General features: G+C 28.6%; 1 protein-coding gene across 2 annotated transcripts in view; it reads left to right on the top strand.

Moving 5' to 3' along the window:
• Positions 1 to 15,864, top strand: part of LOC111036454 (CD109 antigen-like) — a 97,910-nt gene that overhangs the window by 22,584 nt on the left and 59,462 nt on the right. The gene's annotated exons all lie outside the window — the stretch shown is intronic.

Here is a 15,864-nt window from a genome sequence, read left to right as displayed (position 1 = left end):
TTCCGGTGGCCACCATGCCACAGAACGTGAGGTCACGATCAAAATATTAAAACGTTTCCAGAACAGCGCCCCGCACGAGATAATAATATACATATACGTCTGTGTGGATGGGTGGTGGGGCAACGGGAGAGCACTCCTATAGGATAAATAAAAAAATACTTTTGAAAAGTGTTGGAGGAGTATATGCTAGAGAAATTTCAATAAAAAAAAAAAATAATAACAATTTTTAAAAGACCATTGCTCCATTTTCTCTCTAGGAGATGAAGTAATGAGTGGGTAAAGATACTTAGAAACGTTTGCAAAAAAATAGAGTTCTTTGAATTTATGTCGTGAATGAGACGACTGCATTGGGGCATGGGTATTGTACGTATATTGGTAAATTGTATGGACGATCTACCTAAAAGAAGTGCACCAGTGATGATATCTATGAAACACTGAAAGACAATGAAATGTAATAAAAAATTCGATTCTTAAACAAAAATATTTTAACATTAAGTAAAATATAATGAATATTAATAAATAAATACCGTCATATATAAGAGTGATCTAACGGGTAACAAGTCCGGAGTATGTTCGTAGTCCACATCAATCAGATGATGAGCTATACATTATATATATGAGAGATATAATATGTGAATTGACGTATTTGAAATATGACACACCCACCCCAATATTCCCATTTACGACAATTAAAATAAACGTAATCCGATTTCTACAGTATCCGATTTATATATTTTTATACGTTTGTATAAGCCATAAGGCAATGAACGCAAACTATAAGCTTTAAAAAGTTTTAAATGTATACAACAGTACATTTGAATGTAACGTTGTTTTCCTCACAAAAATGTTTAATCTCTGCTTATTTTTAAGTTTACTTGTCATGAACTATTTGAAATAAATTAGTCGATCCATAACTATGCAGTAATGCGCCTGCGATCTACACTAGCACACTGCAGCTGGACAACTTCAATCGAGTAATGATATAATAAAATAAATATATAATACTGCCGTCCGATATCGTTAATGATGACCTCTTATAAACGCTTCACCACGTCGGCCGTCGATTCAAAATAAGTTTCCCATTGTTCTCAGTGTCCAGCAGAGGCTGTCGAATGATGATAAATTATAATACTACCAATGAGGTATTAATAGCGATAGATGACAGTGAAAGTCCAGACAGTATTATAGACTCGAAGTGAACGTGACTAATTCATAATAAGCAGAACCACAGTGATAACTTGATACACGTTTAATACTTTTTTTTTAAAATTAAGAACCAAAAAATAATCTTAAATAATAAGTATGATTTTAGACGTCACATAAACAATTATAATTCCTTGTAGGTATAAGATTAAATTTATCATTCTGTAAATCCACGTTATGTGTATTTTTTTTTCGATTTGGATGTCGGACCGCCGTGTGGACGAGAGAGCATAAGTACAATGTACATTATGAGTGTTATAATTTTTTATTATTGCGTCGGTTTGATTCAAAGATAGGAATTCCTCCTCCGCTGATCTTTGACCTCCTACGATTTTCGAAATGCAACGTCATCGTCATCACTGTGTACAATAATAACAACATACGCGTGACCTGCAGTCGCCTGGTTCTGCTGCTGCCCACGACCGAATTGTCAAACAAATATGTTGCCTCTACATAAATGATATAACCATGTACGTGTAGGAAAATGATGCATACAAAATCTAAAAAAAATCATTAATATCTAAACAATAATGCTTCTATTAAATTCATTTAAAATAAGAAAATGCTGCAAATAATTTACTTAAAATGTTAAAACAATGAGCAAAACTAGTTAAATTGTTATTTTTATTCTCATCACACAATTGAAAATAAAACTTTTCACATGATTTTATATTTGTAACAAAAATAAATGGCTTAAAATTTGTAATTACATTTTCTACAAACAATTGAATAGTTGTTTAAAATTACAACATTTAAAATACTAATATTATATTGTGTATGATTTTTACTTCTTTTTAACAATTAATTTAAATACTTTTAAAATTACCAAAAATAAATACCTTAATTCTTATAAAAATCACTAGAAAATTAAAAATTAAAATTATAGATTTTATGTTTTTGGTGGATCATATAGGTATGTAATATTTGTGTTAAAAACCAATAGTGTGAACTATTGAATTACATTATAGTAGAAAATTGCAAATTCTGTAATTTCCTAGCCCGAATAATATTTATTTTGCTGGGTATACTACGAGGAGTGCAGTGATCGTTACTCGACCGACCAACCGTGATAATTAATTTTTATTGTTGCAAATTGTAGTACGCTATTCTGTTGTTAAAGTTAAATACATATTACTTGTAATTAAAACAAAAAATAAAAATATTCGTACGTTGACCCTTAATATTTAATTTTCGATTTCCATAACTTCAAAAAGAAACTTGTGTAGATTTACTGTGTAGTAACTGCGTGTTTCTTACTTTAATTTATATTTTATATTGTGAATGGAGCTTCTGAAGTTCTTGTTGTATTATGTTGTGGAGTTATTGAAATTTGCTTCAATCTTCAAATTTAAGAGTGTTCTCTAGGGGCAAATTGAAATTCTAGTGTATCAAAATTAAAACAATCCTAGTACTACTTTTCTTCATAATTAGAAAACTAAAATAATTCGGTATAATCGAAATAATCATAATTTTAAAGAAAGGATCGCCGTGCATACCTACTGTACTAATGGATAGACATGAAGTTTTCACTAGGTATTAGGTATAATAATATAATAAACATTTTTTTAGGCGTTATAATATTATTTTGAACAACAAATATTTTAGAGATTTTCAGTTTTTTTAGAATTTTGTTGATAATATTTTTGATTCTCAGTTAAAATAAAATATCAAAAATTTAATTTTTTTTCATGAGCTTTTAGAGTTTAAATGTTCATTCGTCCAAAGATTGAGTTATTTTTTTGTGATTTAAAAAATATTACATTCTGCTGTTCTTTATATTATAATTTTTTACACACGATGAAGTGATTAGATTATTACATTAAATCGAAGATATAATTACTACGAACCTTTCTATTTTTGTAAACCTACATAGTACTTAATGACTTTTGCAATTTTATTGAGTTAAAGAATTACAAATAATAATATAAAATAAACGATCCTTTGATGGAAGTATTAAGGTTGATTACATATACGTTTCTTTTACTAAGAATCATTTTTACGTAGATACACTATTTATTATTGAATTTAAAATTAACACTTGTATTACAGTGACCAACCCAATGATAAAGTTAACAACTTTTTTTAAACGATGACATTTTTTCTTTTTCTTTTATCGCATAATAATTTTTTTTAATCCATATTATAACCAAATATAAAGAACGCTCGAAGTTTTCTCAAATTTAATCTTTGTTATATAATATAACTACTTCAAACAGTCGACTTAAATTGGACTTTTTGGTTGTTTTTTGTAAGGTTGGGCTATATTTTTTTGTCTACAGGATACCAAATGACAAATACTATAATGAAGAATTATTTTTTTTTTGCAAAATCCAGACATATTTTATTTCTGGTTGAATTTTTAACGATTTTGTTACCTGATACTGTCTACCTATACACTTTAAGTATTAAAATGAAACACTAAGTCTCAAATTTGTGTTTATAAATCCACGTACAAATAATTTAAAAACACAACACCGTTAAATACAAACGTTGATGAGACATTGCTAGTATATGGATTATAACAATCAACAAGCACACGTGCACATTAATATCAACAGTCCGTCCTAAACTTTACATATTAATGTAAGCTGGCCTCTGGCTATCGTTGATCCTGAAAACGTATCAGGTGCATATTATAACAAAAGATATACATTCCTTAACCCCGGTTAATTAAAAAAGACTGTCCTTGACTTTCCACACAAAGTGAGATCATCGTTTTGCACGGTGACCATTTATATATTTTTCGACTCAAGTGGCTAGTTACTTGTGTAACGGAACAAATGAAGTGCAATTATTAGTGATGGTCGCATCCAATTGTGTCCTTAATGTCGTAATTTGTTCCGAGAAAAATAACCAAAGAATTACTGCCGTTAATTTCATACCAATTTAACGAAAGTCTCATCCGTTGTATTGTATTATATCACTATTCACTAATACGCAAGTTAATTAGGTACTGGTATAATAGCTATGTAAGACATCTTTTGGCCAAATTTTGTTCATCTTAATGTTCGTTAGGTTTATCAATTTTAAATCACGTATACAGAATTACCCAGAAAATAGGAACTTAAATATTTTTATTTTCTTCTTCGACACTTGATTTTTATTGAGTATAAAAATATGTTATTGTATACTGAACTTTATTGAACTACTCGTGAAAAGTGAATAACTATTTAACGTGGTATGGTGATTGGAAAAATATTTTATTACGACTATAACGATTTTTTTTATGCGCTATTCGATTTTACAATAAAGAAATCAACTTTATTTATTTCGTGGTCCCCTTTCAATATTATAATAAAAATATTTTGTTCGTATTTTTATAAACTAAATATTAATAGATATTTTCTTTTATTCGACAGTGAAACAGTACAATATTCATTAAATATACAAAATATACAATTTATAAAAAGAGACTTTACAGTAATCATTGTTTATTGGTATATCCACAATAAGTAATATTTATGATGAAGCGGAAAAACTTTTTGAAAACTATATGTGCAGGTTATGCGAATTTGTTTACCTATTCTAAATGACACTTTTATTTAAAATCATTTAATCCCCTACCTACATTTTTACTGAATTACGTCTCATAATATTATGGTCCCGTGAACTCCACGACCAGTTTATCAACAGCGGTATCCGTTCCGTGTCGTGCGGTAACAACGGAGGTAATGCAAGTGCTCGCCGTATTCTATATGTGTAACAACTATTGTATACACCAGGACGGTCCAATCGATTTTATCACTGATTATATTATAGGTAACATAATAAATATTTATACATCTAATATACTAGACCACTTAGCTGAATAATGTATTTAATTTCAAATTCAGTAAGAATGTAATGGGTATTATAAAAATAAATGTTACAAACTTACAAAATACAAAGTCTACTAACATGAAATAACACAAAAAGTATTATTAATTTAACCATCAATCAAAATACTATTTATACAACTAGCAAATTTATATACAAATATATATATACATATATACAAATTATAAAATATTTAATATCGGAATAAATATTAGGACTTATAAGTTAAGACGTACTTAACTTACCTGTGTGATTTGTTAAAACAATTAAATATATTCTATGTAATATATAATATTTGAATTAGCATACAACTAGTACCTATCATTATTAATTTTGGTTATACAAATCCACGAATAATGTTATTTTTATCCCATATTACATACCTACTCATGTCGATGTCGTCGTATAAAAATATAAAAATTATTATTATTAATTGACGATATCAAGCTACTAAACGGAATAAGGAGACTAATCTTGTCTGCACATGCAAACACGCAGTATATGCATTTTTAGTTGAAATGAAATAGAGAATATAAATTCTTGTTAAGGAAAAGTGAAGTATTTCTGTCTACCATTTATCAAGTGCAACCGCAACAAGATTAATATTATAGTATAACAATATTATAGTATAACAATATTATGTAGATAATATGTACGTTGTTGGCAGGTGTATTTTATAACACCGATTCTATGTGCTCGAGTTGAAAACTCCATGATATACAGAGTGATTCACCAAGCATGTCCACCCCTTTTTATTCTTCAATAATGCATTAACTAAAAATCTGATTTTTGGAATTTTTAAATATACTTTGAATGAGCTTAAATCCATATTTTCTTGAAATTTTTGTACTACTTAAAGAGTACCATTATGTGAAGATACAAACTTCTGCTTTTCAAACGAGAACCCGACTTTTCACTTTTTCTACTGCAAATTATTTAGCAGATAATTTTTCTGAAAATTGTTGCGCACTGTGACTATATGCGTATACACTATACATATTATATAAATATTCTCCAAATATTGCAGGCCGACCGCGTAATGCAAATTACACTAAATTGATAATAGTGATAGCGGTCAAACGAATATAGTAAAATAATAATAAAAGACCGCGTAATACAATATACTCGTACATCACTACTCATGTACTCATATGAATGATAGTTAGATAAGCCACACAGAAATTGAGTGTTTTAGTGTAAACTGATATCACACCATAAATATGTATGCAAAGGGACATCACCACATGCTAGGCTTATGAAATAACCATAATTTAGGGGGCTTGTAGAATTTGGCGTTGGTAGGGAGTAAGGACTCTCTGCAAAGCTCTTCAGGCGAACAATCACATAAAAGATGAGCAGACTTACCAAGAAAGATTCATTTATAGTCACACCTCGCTCATCAGAACTTGGTACTAAGTCTTTTAGACTTAGTCGTTTTATAGATTTAAAAACTCATCTAAACATTTCAAATCATACTGTTCCAGATTAGTGTTTAGTACAGTGCATTATGACTACTATTGATTTTTTTGAGTTCTGCACATCAATTATTCTTTGAAAAAACACGAGTTTTATAATTTCTGGTCATAATAATATAGCCCAAGTATAATATACATAGAAATACGTTAAATTTTTATGAAAATTATGTACAAATTAAGAAAAAAGAACCAAATAGAGGAAAAAGTAAAATAAAAACACATTTGGTGGAAAAAATCAAAATAAAGTTTACTTCCTTGAAATCAGAACAATTCAGAATGTATTTACTACTTATATATAAGAATTATCTTTCAATCACGTTATTATCAAAAGAAGCATTTGCTTGTATCCAATTTCGTAAATTATCTTCCATACTTTTACGGCTCTGAGTGTGGGGCCATTACAAAATGATGACGTATTACATTAAGTTTCGAACGAGTAGTTTTTGAGTTATTTACCTTTTTGGGCTAACGATAATAGGTTCACGATAAATAGCTTAGAAGATATGATGATTATAGTGATTTAAAAAATGTATTAATTAATATTACTCTATCAACATTACACAATTGTAATTTGTGAAAATAGTTCAAGCATCCATAATCAATACTAAATCCAATATTATATATTACACCCATTTCATATTTTTGTATGTAAAACCATTTTTAAGGACTATTAACTTTAATATAAATATTTTAATAACTGAGAAACTATTTGTTTAAATTATGCACATCAACATGTTGAAAGAGTCTTCCAAAAAATAATTTATAGTTAGAAAGGGGGGTTATCATTTAAAAAGACAGAAGTTTGTATGCTCCACTTATGTAGGTAGTATATAAAAAACTCATAGATTTGAAAATATTTTCTTAAAGTACCTATAATTCAATATTCCAAAAATTAGATTTTGGATAACCATATTATTACAAAAAAAGAAGGTGCAGAATATACTTAGAAAAACACTCTATATTAAATAAATACTCTGCAACATATATCGTTCGTACGACGGAACAATTTTTCCAATCATTTTTTTTCGGATCGATTTGGATCGTTTATCGTTTACCGACATCTTTTTAAGATATTTGTATCTCCAAGCATAAAACAAAATAGAAAATTACTTTATTATTATACATAATATCTTGTTGTTTATGCTGTTATTTTAAAATTATTTATAAATTGAATTCTATTTTGGAGTAAATGCGAAGCCCTACCAGCTTTAAAAACATTTAAAATTTTTTTTTTATTAAATTTATTCAATAACAAATTGAACACATTTTAATATTATTTTAACATAATTATGTTTTGTGTGCCTATTACTTATTATTTATTGCACGAAATATAATATTTATGATACAGAGAACAAACATATTAAGAGCATATTGATTGGTTGTGGGCTGTGGTTATGTTGTTGAAATGTGTGTGAAAAGTTTGATTAAATCTCCACCCCAGGTACGATGGTAAGAAAATAGTGTAGCGTTTTTCATTTTCTTTTACGTTTCAGAAACGTATTTAGAATATAGAATATACATAGATTATAGATATACCGAAGCACAGAAGGTAGGTTAGGTTAGGTTGTACACTGAAATTACATTTAAATACGTCGTATCATCAACGTAATACAATCTTGGTGTTTAGTCCAAACAGTTTTGCTCTTAAACAAATCGATTTCCAGAAACATTATCCGGTGATAAAATTTTTATATTATCGGAAAACGCGAGTTACCGTGACTTCGTCGTAGTGTGGTAAACACTTTCACATAATATAGGTACTTCCTTATATATTTTTAAGTGTTAATATTTTTTTTTTTTTAAGTAATTAAAAATCACATAATTAAACCATTACGATAATTCGCATTTCTCGACTCTCACCTTTTAATTATGATTTGATTCATAATAATCTATTCGATATAGGTAGGTAATTGAATTATTTGCGAATTTGGAATAGGTATACTGTAGATTCACTAAAATCAAACATTTTAACAATGTCCGATCATTTTTTTTCGATTTCTAATGCTGTCGATAGTGTCATTTTCCCTGTTGTCTAATAACCTATCATGATACAAATACCATAAATTGGGAAATACAAACTTTGTTATAGCATAGGTACGCATCAGAGGTGTTACCATGTTGGAATAACTGATTTAAGACTGTTGAGATTTATACCGTTATTGTGAAATACCTAGTGAAGAATCAATACAATTTAATGGGACTACCAAAGTGATTGAAAAATAAAACATAAAGTTTATACTGTGAGTGTAAAGTTGTTGGATTTTTTTGTAGAGATTTTGTCGTGACATAAAGATAGATACCTGAAATTTCCATTAAAAACGGGTTTATCGTTTATAGGTTTTATTATTTATAAAATGTTCAAGGAGAACCAATTAGATTGAAAACCAACCATGTTTCATAATATAAGTTTTTCACCTCGCTTAATACGGTTTTTGACGTTAACAGTAAGGCTTAATATTATAATCCATGATTAACAATCGTCTGTGCTCAGACGCAAACACTCCTCGTTTGTCTACATTGTATTCCGCCCTGACGATAAATCCGTCCGCATTATATTCCATTACACTAGTGTTTGCGTAAAAGATTTCATAGGTGTGTACACTTTGTGCGAAACATTTGTACAAGTATTTGTATGGTAAAAAACAACTAAATGTTCCGAGTTACTAACGATTTAGTTTTCTCTAATGTCGATTGATTAGGTGAAATTTGTTTAAAAAAATCCAATGAATACATAATTGTTTCAAATGATATAAATTATTGTGTAGAAAACGATTCTGACTGAAGACCTAATTATAAAAGACTGAAAAACTATATTTCTATAAGGATATTTTATCATAAAATATTTATATTGCTTTAAGTACTTCTAATAAACACAACATATGAGGAATCTTGTATTATATTTTCAAAGTATTTGACCTAACGAAAACATTTTTACTGACATTCATAGAAAAAAACTAAAAACCTATTTATAGCTCAAAAAGAGTCAACATAATAAAGCAAATTGTATATGTACATAGAAGATTGTAATATAAACATTTAGTGAAAATGTTAAGTATTTACGGTTATTTGTTTTTGAATTACATCAAAAAAATAAAATCAATTTTGTTAAATAAGTACGGGTTTTGAGTACAAATTCCGGTTATCCTTAATTTTCTTTTGCTTTTTATGTTATATTGTAAAGAACTAGGAACTTTTTACTTTTAACTTCACTGAAAGTACCAACTTGATACAATTTGCTACCAGAAATCACTTTCAAGTTGAACATCAAAGCATTTTTACTGTGCCAAGAGGTGATAATGGACAGAAAATACAAACTTCATTGTAAAATCAATACATTCAATGCTTCCTCGATTCTAAAATAGTAGAACATTTTTAATATCTATAAATAACTTGAAAATAGCCAAAATATTTTGAAAATGTTAAGAAGACGCTAAGATAATTATTTTATGAAGATTTCGAGTATTTACTAGTTGTTTTTTTTTAAATTTCAATCATTCCCTTTTACAGGCAAATATGCTTTGAGAGTACTAATACACAAATGAAGCATTATTATTACTAAATCTTACAATAGTAGATATAAAGGTTACTTTTATAGTATGGCCACCTAATATCTAGCCACATGTATCTTAAAATATGAAATTGGTGTACAACGAATAAAGTTAATATATCGGAGCTAAAATATAAGTGTAAATAAAAATATTACATTAAATAAAAGTATAACATAATTTGTAAACAATATAATTATAATTATGGAAAGATAAGATTCGTCATTATAAATAAACCGTTAAATGTATTATTTTTTTTGCCTTTCTTCAAATCAATAAAAATAAATTTAAAATTCGCTTCAATGCACGTTTCCGCGTGGAACAATTCGAAAAGAAACTACCATACTATTATAGGTATACCTACTGTCTGCGCTCTATCGATTTCCTGTGAAATATATAGAGATTTAATAAATTTGAAAAATCCTGTACAATAATAAAACAATTGGAAAATTAAAGTCCTTCAACTGTAAATAAACATTAGAGATTACAAAAAAAATATATTTTTTAACTCTTACCTAGTCATTTTTATTTGTTTATGTTATGATAGATATTATTATTTTCATCAGTATTTTAGAATTTATTTTCTTTTTTTCTGTTTTAAAATGTTGTGAACTTGAGTGCACGTCGGTTTTTAATAATGTGTAAAGTTATAAGAATGATACAATGAAAATAAAGATATCATGTTTTTAAAATCACTTTTTCAATATAATTATATATTTCTTACAATATTATAATATATTTACGGTGACTTGTTTATACGAGTTAAAATCTTTCAACCACAAATCAATCATATTTATATTGTAGCACATTTATAATAAATATGAATCATAATATGCATCTGGAATGAGAATTCCAAAAAAAAAACCATTATCGAACGAATGATAAAAAAATATATATACATTTTCTTCGATCTTAATTTTAATGGTCACATGGTTAGGTTACTGTAGGTATCTACTCACACTAGAAAAAACAAATATATGACTATAACATATCATTGGTCTCGTGGAGTTCATAGTGAATACGTTATATATGCTACATAATATATGCAATTTTAATTATAGGCATTCAATTGGTGGTTGAAAATTATTGAACCATTCGGTTTCGTCTGTGTGAGACACGCAAATATAACTTACGATCTTCGAACAATTGCATTGTAGCATTCATCAAAATAATATTGTTGTTAAATATTGCTGTTTGTTTCATATTTTATGTATTATTCACATCTGTTTAACAAGCAATATGATATAAGCAAATTTTACAATATGATCAAGTATTCCATGAAATAATTCAAAACGACGAATTACGTGCACTATATGTAATAACCCAACTGGATAATTAGGTAGGTGATGCCCTTTAATTATCTAGCTACTTATACCTATTGTCATTGATATTTGCATACAAATATTAATGATAATGACTTCCGCCGTGTTAGCATTGGTTGTAAAACTCTAATGTTACGATTCTTCGTCGAGCATGACGTCCAACTTCCATTGTTGGCATATGCCAAATATAATAATTAATTAATAGGGAACGGATTTTAATTTAGTATAAAATTAAAAATATTTAAATATATATTCGTTTATTACTTAATAAATATTTATTTATAAATGTATAATATTTAAATTGAAAATAAGATAGAATTTATTACAAATAAAACATAATACAAAATAATGCATAAAAAAAAAATTTATTCTGAATCATAGTCTTCATGATGAAATGCAGTTAGAAACGACATGTAACTTGAGATTTTCAATTTTAAATTGACTGCGATTTGATCTTAGCATTGTCTTACGGCTAAATGATCTCTCCACATCAACGGATGTGATAGGTGCATATTTCATACACATTAATTCTTTTGAACTGTATTCTATTTCTGAATTATACTTTAGAGTTGAGTTTAACAGTATGTTCCTCATCGATATTACAGCATTCAATCTTGGGTTTTTTCCAGTATATTTTTTAATTTTAAATTGGACACAATACGAAAATAACGTGATCGAATAACGCTCATACGAATACTGATCAAAAAGCTGACGCATATATGTATAATACTGAAATAAGAAATTATCGTACCTACCACGGTACTACTACTACTTAGATAAGATATCGAATCGTTGTTATTTGATGACTTGATGTCAATATCGTATCGATCATAAAATACTAAAATAAACACGAAAATTCTACAATATTACATAATTTATGTATTTATTTGTAAACAATTTTAATTATTCTAAAATATTCAAAAATGTTTAAAATAATATTAGCGTCGGATTATTTAAAATTAAATAAAATGTATACAGATATCAAAAACTTTCGGATGCTAAGACTAGATAAAAATATTTATTTAAATTTAAATCCGTACCTTATTAATTAATAATTAAATCACCAAAATAATAATAATAATAATAATAATAATAATAATAATGGTGATAATATTGTAAAATATATTTGCTACGATATTTATGTGTGCACCTGGTTTTTAATGATGATGAAGCCTCGAGGGCCGATCGTGGTAGTCTAAATCTAAAAGGAATGTTTTATCAACTAAGACTTAAGAAGAGTACCTATTAAAAAGTTGGTTGAAAGTGTGGACATAGTTGCGTTAGGTATATGTGTACAATTAATACAATACTCACAGTCCAGAATTTAAAATACAGTGTAGGTACCTAAAATTTGTTTTTGATGATGATTATTGTTTTTTTACTAATTTTTTTAATTCATTGATAACAGTTAGGCATTCAGTGCAATATAATACAGTATAATATACCTACACATTTTCATTATAATTAGCATAATAATTGTATTTCACAACAGTGCATAGCTTTTAGAAAAAGAGTAACTCATTAGTGAAACTTTCATCTGTGCAATTGTACTAATTGTATAAATTATAATAATATTCGCAAATTGTGGCACCATTTTCTTTTGTAATGAGTAATGACAGACAGGATTCAGACGTATCACGAATATAGTTATTGCAACTAACATAGGTACCAATCTTCGAGCATATGTTAATGATTGAGTAGTGAGGTTAGGTTAGGTTACCTACAATTTAGACGTTAGAGAATATTTTGTATCGAATAAATTAATTTTCTTTTGTCACCTATAGTTTTTTTGGCTTACACTCGATCCGACGTTGGATTATTCATATGGTAATAGTATAGGTTGTAATACGAATGGGTAAAGGACATAAACTTTATGTATGAGCAAGACATTCGATCTCAGAATTCCAAGTCACAGTCAAAATAATACACATGATGAGTGAGAGTATATGGTATAGAGAATATATATATTTTAGTACCTTAAACAGTATAGGTATTACGTACTGAGAATATTGAGCAGTTGATATTATATAGTTTCGCTGAAAGTTAAACTAGTTTTTTCTTTGAAACGGGGTCGGCAGTGGGTACTCGAGTGACAGTAATTAAATAACGTATAAAATGTGCAAAAACAAATATATCGGACGTCGGGATAAAATTGTTGTTTCCTACGTCTGTTCGCGGGTTCTCAGGGGTCAGGTCACACGGAATCGATGACGTTGAATATTCCGCACAACCTCCAGTGAACCTCGCAGTACAAACGACTCGCATAAGTAATCGCGGGATGCAGTTCAATAATATCGTTCCACTTCCGTGTACGTGTCCGTCCCAGTACTAAAACGATTGACAGCAGCGGCAAATTTTAATATTCGCTATCGATTTTCAGTGTATAATAAAATATCGGTGCTGGATTTAAAATTTTAACTATCGTTACGAATTCTTCTGCCTTCATTTAAGTTTTATCCAATACACATTTTCTCGTTTTACCAATATTTAATTCACTTATTGCGCCCACTAAATGTGTATCTACATGTTTCAATTTTAGATTTTGAGATTTCACGGTCTAGAGAAATATTTTGCTTGCCACCCGAGTGGTGCAAAAATATACAACACGCTTGAAATCCAACACTCCTCCCTAAAGCGTGAAACCCGACAATCGTGTTTGTCTTTCTTTCCTGCGTTTTTTTTTTCACTTTTATTTCGTTCGCCGTTTCAATGGAAAAAAAAGTAATAATAAAATAACTCGAAAGCGATAAAACTATCGACATTTTCGTCCGTGGGTGAAAATAAACAGATATTATATCACCTAGTCATCTCATCGTTCGCCCGGGGTTACAGCATATCCTTTTTCCCTCTGTACATTTTCTACTCAACTAGACCATGAATCCTGTTAAAGCCGGCTTGCACGGAATAAAAATAATAAAATGATTAATGCCCAAATACATCTATCCGTACATAGCATATTGAAGTTAAGGTTACCATGTATAAAAAAATATACCGTTATTCTCTCCCGAATAATATATCTCCGATATAATGTTACACAGTTCGGATTTTTGTGTTTTTTATATATTATTAGATAGGTTTTGTTTTGTGTGTTGCGTGTCAAAAACTACAGTAGTAGGTACCTACAGTATATAAATTATGTTAAGTTAAATAAATAGTAGCTTATGAAATACTTCTAATGTAGATTTGTAATAAATTTATTGAGTTCAAAATATTTCAAAAATGAAACGCTTAATACTTCAAAGTTATAGACATAAAATCGTTAACTCGACTGGCGTGAAGGTTCTCGGGACTCGGTGACAAAATACATCAACAAATCTACCGTAGACTTTGGTGTCTCCTTCCTACCCGACATCTGCCTAATGAATGATACCTAATTAACATTAAATGAAATATATATTATTTATAATAAATACCGGATTCCAAATTATACTTTAACCTTGTAATTTCTATATTTTTGTATGATAACATAATACGCACTATCAGGTATATTGATGATATTTATATAATATGCATGTAAAAATGTAAAATACAAAGTCCGTGTGGTGTAGCTTGATAGACAAAATAAATGTGGACAATTTTTCAACTTAGAATACACACTAAAAAAATATTTCTTGTGCATACGATCACTGTTTAAACCTTAGATGTAAAGGCCCAAATTATATATTATAAATTACAAGTATACATTCTGTTATATTTTAAAATATTTTACCATGTATTGAAATTAGCTAAAGACATTACAATGTGGTCACTAAAATAATGTAAAATAGGACAAGATGACATTTTTTTGGAATTAAATTGACAATTAAACACACAAAATTCAGATGTACTTTTGTAATATCAAGTACAATATTCAGTCACGTTTTTTTATTATAAAAAAATAAATAATCACGACACTACAAGTCACATACAAAGACCAACCGAAACACTTAATTCCTCAGTATGGTCCTCACTCGACACTCACATGAGAGTGTTGTGAAATTTCCGTTTGTATTTAAACCATTTGTAATTTTATTGTTTCCTGCATCATACAGTCATACAAGAATGCCTCATTTACAGTTATTAATAGTATGTTTCATTCAAAGTTTAATTCGTTTAAGATTATTTATAAATTATAAGCATTCTGGGTGTAATTGGCGAACCTAAACCATCCTGTTGTTTACATTACATGCATTTTGGATTTGGGCTTTTTTTGCTTAACCTTGGTTAGCCTTGAGTTTGTCGACAAATTTCTCACGAAAAACGAACAATAATGAAATTAGTAAATACTATGTGGGTAGGTGACATGTGGGTAGGTTATCAAACTATAGGTTATTGCCATAACTAGCCTTGGACGCCGTTTACCTTGCAGATTTTAATTGTACGATAAGTAATCTCTATGATAAGCGGGACGTCATAATTGCTATCCTTGTTATTCTATTGTTATCGTATGTCCTGCGAGAGCAGATTGACACTGCAGTCGGTTCAATAGTCGAGCTTTTTTATCAACGAATTGTTGTCATCGCC

The sequence above is a fragment of the Myzus persicae genome, unplaced genomic scaffold (assembly GCF_001856785.1).
Source record: "Myzus persicae strain clone G006 unplaced genomic scaffold, MPER_G0061.0, whole genome shotgun sequence".
Lineage (NCBI taxonomy): Eukaryota > Metazoa > Arthropoda > Insecta > Hemiptera > Aphididae > Myzus > Myzus persicae.
The sequence above is the reverse complement of the archived record's forward strand: the minus strand, read 5'-3'. Positions and strand labels throughout refer to the sequence as shown.